General features: G+C 48.6%; 1 protein-coding gene across 2 annotated transcripts in view; it reads right to left on the minus strand.

Annotated features, from left to right (window-relative positions):
* The window catches only part of DGKD (diacylglycerol kinase delta), a 58,089-nt gene extending 51,445 nt beyond the window's left edge, over positions 1-6,644 (minus strand). For both annotated transcript variants that reach the window (XM_066194095.1, XM_066194094.1), the window contains exon 1: positions 6,514-6,644. The gene's annotated coding sequence lies outside the window, so the exon portion shown is untranslated. The remainder of the gene's footprint in view (positions 1-6,513) is intronic.
* Between the last annotated feature and the right edge of the window lie 710 nt (positions 6,645-7,354).

Consider the following 7,354-nt stretch of genomic DNA (forward strand, 5'->3'; position numbering starts at 1 on the left):
CACAGGGCATGCATGATAAACTCATTACTGTTCAAAGTGTTTTATATAAAATATGTCAGGAGGGACCACAAACCATGGCAGCTGCTCTGGAAGAGTGCTGCTGCCTCAGCTCTTCTGCCTGAAGCTCAGCTACCCCTGGATGACTATCCTGCAGGGCTACAATACTAAACAGAAGCATCTTCTATGTTTAAGAGACACATAAATTCTTAGTGAAACAAGAAGCAATAACCACGTAGTGAAGAAAATGCAGGGAACAAACTGTTTCAGTGGAGAGTTCATAAAATATCCTTTAAATAATGGTTGGTGCATTTGAGATCTTGTAAAAACATGTTCCAAGAGGAACACGTGTTCACTTGGGACAGTATTGTGCTGCGAAATTTCCAATGAGGCTGTGCCAATATCTAGGGTAAACCTTAAGCTTTCCAGGAATACAGAAACACTCCGTCTATCTCACTTGTGCTTTCTCTTACATATGCAGGTATAGCTGCTATTTCAGAAAGAATCAGACTGGATTTGTAATTAAAAAAGGCAAAGTTACACAGGGTCTGACAGGGTATACTGGATTTCCTAATCAGGTAATCTGGAGATAGACATTTCAGTGTTTACATTTATAACCCTGTACTCCTTCAAAGTAAAAACTCAATAATTTTTCTGTAATGAGAGGTTTGGGGTAGGGGAAAATACTCTAAATATTTTACCTAAGTTTGTTGGTTTTTTTTTAAACCAAGCAATCAAACCAAAACATTAATACCTATGCTTTTTGGTCTCTAATTTTATTAGAGAAAATAATTAGTAACCTGGATACTTTTTAGTGATGTGGTCTAAGTAAATCCGTGCTCTTAAAACATGGAAAAGTTTAATGTTAGCTCTTTAGTTCTTGGAACCTGATCTATAGTTAGAAAGAATGAGAAACGCTTCAAGTGTGTGTGGTTTTGTGCTTTGTTTTGTTGTGCAGTGGGATTTTTTAGTTTGGGTTTGTTGGTTTTTTGTTGTTGTTTTTTTTTTAACAAGGAAGTAACAGCTGCTGCTTTCGTACAGCATCCAAAACTCTCCAGCAGCAAGGCAAACTTACAGTACACCAGTGGAAACAGTGCTGGGAGGCTTCCCACATTGTGTCAGAACAAATGAGTCTGAAGTGCACACAAAACAGAATGTACGTTAAGGGACAGAAACATTCTTACAGCCTAAAATCCTACCTATGTCTTGATGCTCAGAGAAGAAACTGGTATGTTCATGCCACAAATCCAAGAAAATTCATGTCCTTAAACCTGTGCTCAAGATGTTTCAGTTCAATCACAAAAACTTCTCTTTTTCAACAATTCTCACTCTTTTTAGGTGAAAAGTTCCCAGTTTCTATCTGGATTAAAGCATAAACCACGACAATTTATGACACATGATGATCCTAAAAAGTCCTCTTTCAGACAGCCTGTTAGAAGGCAGCAAAACAAAACCAGACAGATATGTTTTAGTGGAAGATGCCACAGACAGAACATGAATTAGGTAATGAATTCCTGAAAATGCCTTCCTCATTTCTTGCTTATTTCTTTTACAGTGTTGCTTTACTGAAATGCTTTGCTTCTTATCATAATACTTCTACCAATACTTGCATTTCAAACAAATAAACATCTCATTTTCCTCACTCTAATCTCAGGAAACTTTAAAACACTTGCCCTCAGAAACAAAAATAACACTTCTTTACCTATAAAATGGACATTTTATCTAATAGGCAATACAAGAAGAAACAAAATGAGCTTTCTTCAGTTTGCCCATGCTGCCCACCATATGTCTGAGGACTCCACATAGTATGCTCTGGAAACTTGCATGAAAACCAGGAGAAACGTTTTGCTTCCCCCTTTTTTCTGCCTTTATGCTGCAGGGTGGCTCCAAGACCTCAAGGCTTGAAGGTCAGAATCACAACTCCCCAAAGCACAAAAGGCATCACCTACACCTGGTACACAGCACAGAGAAGGGAAGTCCAGATACTGAACAGCCTGTCCAGTGCAGCATAAAGCTCAACACCAGTTCATCTGTACGGCTTTCCAGAATAGAAATGAACTTGACATATGTCTGCTACCAGAGCCAGACAGCTTCCCAGGAAGTTTGGAGAGCTGCTCACTCTGTTTGCAACTCTGGTGAAAAACACACTGCAAACTTGTCTTTAAAAGTTCAAGGCAATGATAAATACTTATAAAAATGAAAATATTACAGAGAAATTGCTTGGGAAAGTAAACAGAACTAGACTGAACTAGTCTAAACAAGAAGTTCTCCTGATGCTACCCAAGGACGCTGCTGAAATCCTGTCTGGTAAACAAAGTGAGAGCTCAACATACCAAAGCTGGCAAGCTGGAAATCCCACAGAACTGATGAATGAAATGGGAAGATGGCCTGTTCATCCACCTCCAGCTTTCTGAGGGTTGTAATGTGACGCTGGAAATGAAAGGTCAAGTTCAAAGGAAGAAGCACACTTCGCTGTCAGAGCTTATGAAAGGTGCTGTGCTCCTTGGTTTCACACCCACAGCTTCCAGGACCACTTTGGATATTCCTGTGCCTCAGTCCATGCTGAGTGACAGTGAGATGACATTACCACTTCAGCTGGTTCCAGCTGAGATCTCAGCACTGCTTAGGAGGCGGGAGCAAGGTCCTGCTGTTGCCTCTCCTCACACACATCTTCCTTCTTTTAGTTAATTCCTATCCATTCAAAAATACTTCACCTTAGCTGACCAACAGTTTCTGCAGCTGCACCAACCCCAGCCTGAGACCAGAGAGGAGCTAAAAGCAATGCACTCTGAAGCCTTATGCTGGTACAAGTCCATCAGGTCTCGAAATGGCAGATCAAGCACAGAATTCAGCCCCTAATTCTCAGCCAGCTGAGACAAGAGCACTCACATTACCTGCAATACCTGATCATGTGAGGCTTTATTCTCTCTCCATAATAATAATCATTAAAAGACTGCTAAACGTGCTTCCCCTACACCTTCTTCTCTGCCTCTAAAATTCTTTCCAGTTAAAAGCAAGTAAGAACATTAGAACACCGCACTTCACTTTCCAAACACTGAGCCTCCCCCTTCTCCTTCCCCTGCCCTCTGCCTCACAAGCAGAGAGATTTTTTAGCTAAAGAGATGTTACCTGTGATTTGCCTTTAGACCCTGCACATCAACACTTCAGTCCTTAAATATCCAAATGATTCCACTTGCCCCATCACTGTCACATCAAGCTACTTCAGTCAAATACAGCTGAACAATCTCTGGGCTTTGAGACCAATTCACTGAAGTTTTATGGTCTTGCAAGCAAGCAAGCAGCTTTACTTGACAACATTTCTTAAGAAAACAGATGGCAGGACTAGAGGAAGGAAAACGTACCTTCAAAGTGCTTGCAACCGTGACAAACAAGTAAATTCTGAGGAATCCCATGGCCACAGCAGATTTCACACTCAAGCTGTGATAATAGTCAGCTTCCATGGTGATTGAGGTATACTTACAGGCATGGTCTTAAGCCAACTGCAGCAAAAGATGTGGTCAGAAGAGATTTATATCCTCAGGCCACAGTAAAAGTCTGCCTGCAACTCTTACTGTCATTAACGACCTGTCCAACGGCTTCTACTACTTACAGTAGTCTGCAGTCTATCATTCAACAGACAAATTCAGAATTAAGTCTGCCTTTATAAACGAAGCAAGCTCCTCAAAGCCTCGACAAAACCATGACTACCCACAAAGTTGTCTTTGCTCCTTGCCCTGAGGGCAAGGAAAGAGAATACATGCAGCAGCATGCAGAAAAGACAATGATAAGACAAAGTGACATCAACAAGCAATAAAACAAATCAATCCTGAATACCATAATACCTGGGCTTACTTGGAAAATTGGACACTATTTAGTCAAAGGTTTTTGGCAGGTTAACACACAGAAGGCTTAAGAGCTGTAGACAGTTTATAATCCTTGTTCTCTAATAAGCTTATGTTTGCATATACAAGTAGCTGGTTTTGTCTTTTTCCAGCCATGCTGACACAAGAAGTGAGGTAAAACAAGGAAAACGACTAAGTAGGGACAAGAGGACGTGTTCTGCTACAATCAAACAAAAATACAACCCAATGCACCTTTCACTTTAGCATCTCTAACATCCTGCTATAAGCAAGAGCTCCCACTGTAGTACTGGAAAAGTCTTTGTATCCCTGCTCTCATCACAAACAATACCATGGAGACAGACTATAGCATCCTTCCTTCCTTTCCACATGAGACCCCTGACACAAGTGGTGTTAAAAAATCCCAAGGTTCCTCCAGCAAGCCAAATTCTTGATATTCAGCACTCTGGATACAGGAAAATATCTCAAAAGGCTTATTTTTTTCACGGCAGAATAACAGACAAGCTTAAACCACCTGGTGCCACAGCACAGCTGAGAGCCGCTTGATATAGAACACCAACAGTTTAGAGGGCTCCAGGGTTTCCTGGTGTGGTCAAAAGAACCATCTCACAGCCCAGCCCCGCAGTGCTCAGCCCAAGAAGCCAGTGGCAGTGCCAGCAGCACCTCACAGATGGAGGAAGCAGACCTGTCACAGTCATCACAGACTGCACTTTATCACAGGAGTTTCACAGCTGGGACCAATGCAGCCAAACAATGATGAGCAGCAGAATGATGGCAGGTCCTGTGTTTGAAAGCAGGGCAAACCAGCCAGCACGAAAAAGAGCCCTTTGAATAATGCTCCAGACACTGCACCATGCAGAGACATTTACTCCCCCTTGCTATGAGTACAAGAGAAGCAACACTGAGCTGCAGCACCAGTGCTGAGCAAGCTTTTGCATCCCCACAGCTGCACAGTGCTTGTCCATGCTGCAGAGACAAGGTGAGCACAAGGCAGGTGATGACAGAGTAACTAACCTGGTATTTCTAAGCAGAAACACATGACACAACAGTCCAAGAGTTACACAGGAGCTTAGTGGCTACAAAAAAAAATCATGCTGCTATAATAAAAATAGTACAGAAAAGGGAAACTCCCTATGCCTGGTTCCCAGCCTAAGGTTGAAGGAAACTTTCACATCTTCTTTTACAGTAACAATACAGAAGACCAATAATTGTGGTTGTAGTTGCAGAATGTTGTTACAGCCCCTAAAAATGGTGTTATTGTTCCAGGACAAGTCACAGACGGATAAAATATGACTGGGTCAAGTGGAAAGGATGGTTACCTTACCAGGAAGACAAAGCAGGACAGACAAAGCTGGGAACAAAGACTAACCAGCTGTAAGAGCACTCCTTGACCAGACAGGAAGATAAATATTGCTATATGGCTACAGAAGGTAAAACAGCACAGCGTGAGATGGGGAAAATTAGGATGCACAAAAAGGATGGGAAGATGCTGAGGGAGGCACAAACAAACACTGCAGGGAATAACAAGGGCTGCACCTTCCAGAGCAGAGGCCTGAAGATGAGACCGAGACTTGTGCCAAGTACAACAGGACCACGGAGGAGGGAGGTGTTGGAAATCAATAATGGAACACTGTGACAGGGAGCTATGGCTGGGATGTGCAAGGTTCTCAGGGACGGAGGCATGAGGAGGTGAGGAAGGAGCCCGTGGCAGCTGTGACATGAGAAAAGGGGAGATGCAGCTTCATGGGGTGAGGATGCCCTTGAGGATTCAAATACCAGGTAAACGGAGCAGCCCTAGGGAGGAAGAGCCCAAATCTGACCTCCAGGACTCCAAGAAATTAATACAGGGAAAGAGGGTAAGGAAAAGAAGAAAGACAGGGTCCTGCTGAGCCTGGGTACACTGATCACTGAGCTGGCTAAAGCTCCCTGGGAGGTCTGAACCTGGGAACTGGGAAGAAGGCGGCCTAAGCTGGGCTACGGGGCAGGGGAAGTGGACAGGGTCAGAGAGGCACAGGGGCCAACTCCAGGAGACCCTGAGGGCAGTCTGTGGGACGCTGGCAGACGCTGAAGGGCATTTAGGGGGCAGCTGTTAACGGGCACCTGAGAAACAGTTCATTATGGGGCTCCCTGAGGGGCATTTTGGGGTTCACATGTGCCTGGAGAGCCATTAGGGGAGCGTTGTCAGGAGGTCTCTGCTGCGTGGGTTGGGGGTCGCCAGCAGGACCCGGAGGGGTGGTTGGGCTGTCACCGAAAACGACGGGATAAATAAACCTCTCTCACACAGACACTATTTGCTACAATTCCAGATTTTCCCAACCGGGGGAAAGGGCGAAATGGCCGAGTCCCCGAGGGGCGCTTTGGCGGATGTGAGGTGGTCACAGGCAGACCCCCTGAGGGATCGTTGTGAGGGGAGAGGAGCGGGATGTGTGGGGGGTCGCCGGTAGCTCCCCGAGGGACGGGCTCGGTGGCAGGCCCCAGGGGGATGCTTCGGGGGTCTCCGGCAACTCCCAAAGCGGCGGCCCGGGCTGGCGGCGGCGCGGACCGTGCCGGGCGTGAGAGAGAGGCGGCGGCACCGAGCGTAACGCGGAGGCAGCGCCGGCCGCAGCGCCGCCAGGAGCCCGAGGCCCTGCCCGCGGCCCCCTCCCGCCGCACGCACCTTCTGGCGGATCTGCCCGGACGTCGAGACTTTGCGGATGAGCTTCTGCAGGGAGCCGGGCTCCTGCTCCGGCTCGCTGTCCGACGACTCCTCGGGCGCGGCGCCGGCGGCCGGCTCCGGCTGTGTCTGCTCAGCGCCCGCCGCCGCCATGCTGCACGGACCGGCGGCGCGCCCGGCGCCCCCTACCGGCCCCGGGCAAGCGGCGCCCCCCAGCGGCGGCCGCGTCACATGGCGGCGGCGGCGGCGGCGGCGGCGGGGCGGGAGGGGCCGGGGCGGGGAAGGGCCCGGCCGCCGTAACGGGACGGTCGCAGCCCCCCTGCCCCTCCGCGGCTCCCTGCCCACCGCCCGAGCGGCGAGCGCCACGGCCCGGCCCTGCCTCCTTGGAGCCTGGACAAAGGCGTTCAGCGCTGCCCTCCCCGCTGAGGCGAGCCCTTCAGCCCGGACCGCGGTCCCCATTCCTTCCCATGCTTCGTGGCTGCTGCGGCACAAAATCACAGCTTTTATTCGGGTTGGAAAAGACCTCTGACATCATCGAGTCCAACCTACACCCGAACACCACCTTGTGAACCGGACCCAGAGCACTGAGTGCCACGTCCCGTCGTTCCTTGAATACCTCCACGGAGGAGCACTCCACCACCTCCCTGGACAGCCCCTCCCGCAGCTCTCCCCGTGTTCCCAGGATTCAGTGACCCGCTGCGAGCACACCCCGCCTACGGCCCAGGCTCCACCGGCCGCGCAGCCCCCGGCCCGCCGGGCAGTGCAGGGGCGCTGGGGGCCGGGCCGGGCGTGCTGCGGCCCCGGGCTCGGCCGTGGGAGCGGCCCGGCCCCGCTCCATTCGCAG

The sequence above is a fragment of the Chamaea fasciata genome, unplaced genomic scaffold (assembly GCF_029207755.1).
Source record: "Chamaea fasciata isolate MVZ Bird 193981 ecotype frontalis unplaced genomic scaffold, bChaFas1.0.hap1 SCAF_11, whole genome shotgun sequence".
Lineage (NCBI taxonomy): Eukaryota > Metazoa > Chordata > Aves > Passeriformes > Sylviidae > Chamaea > Chamaea fasciata.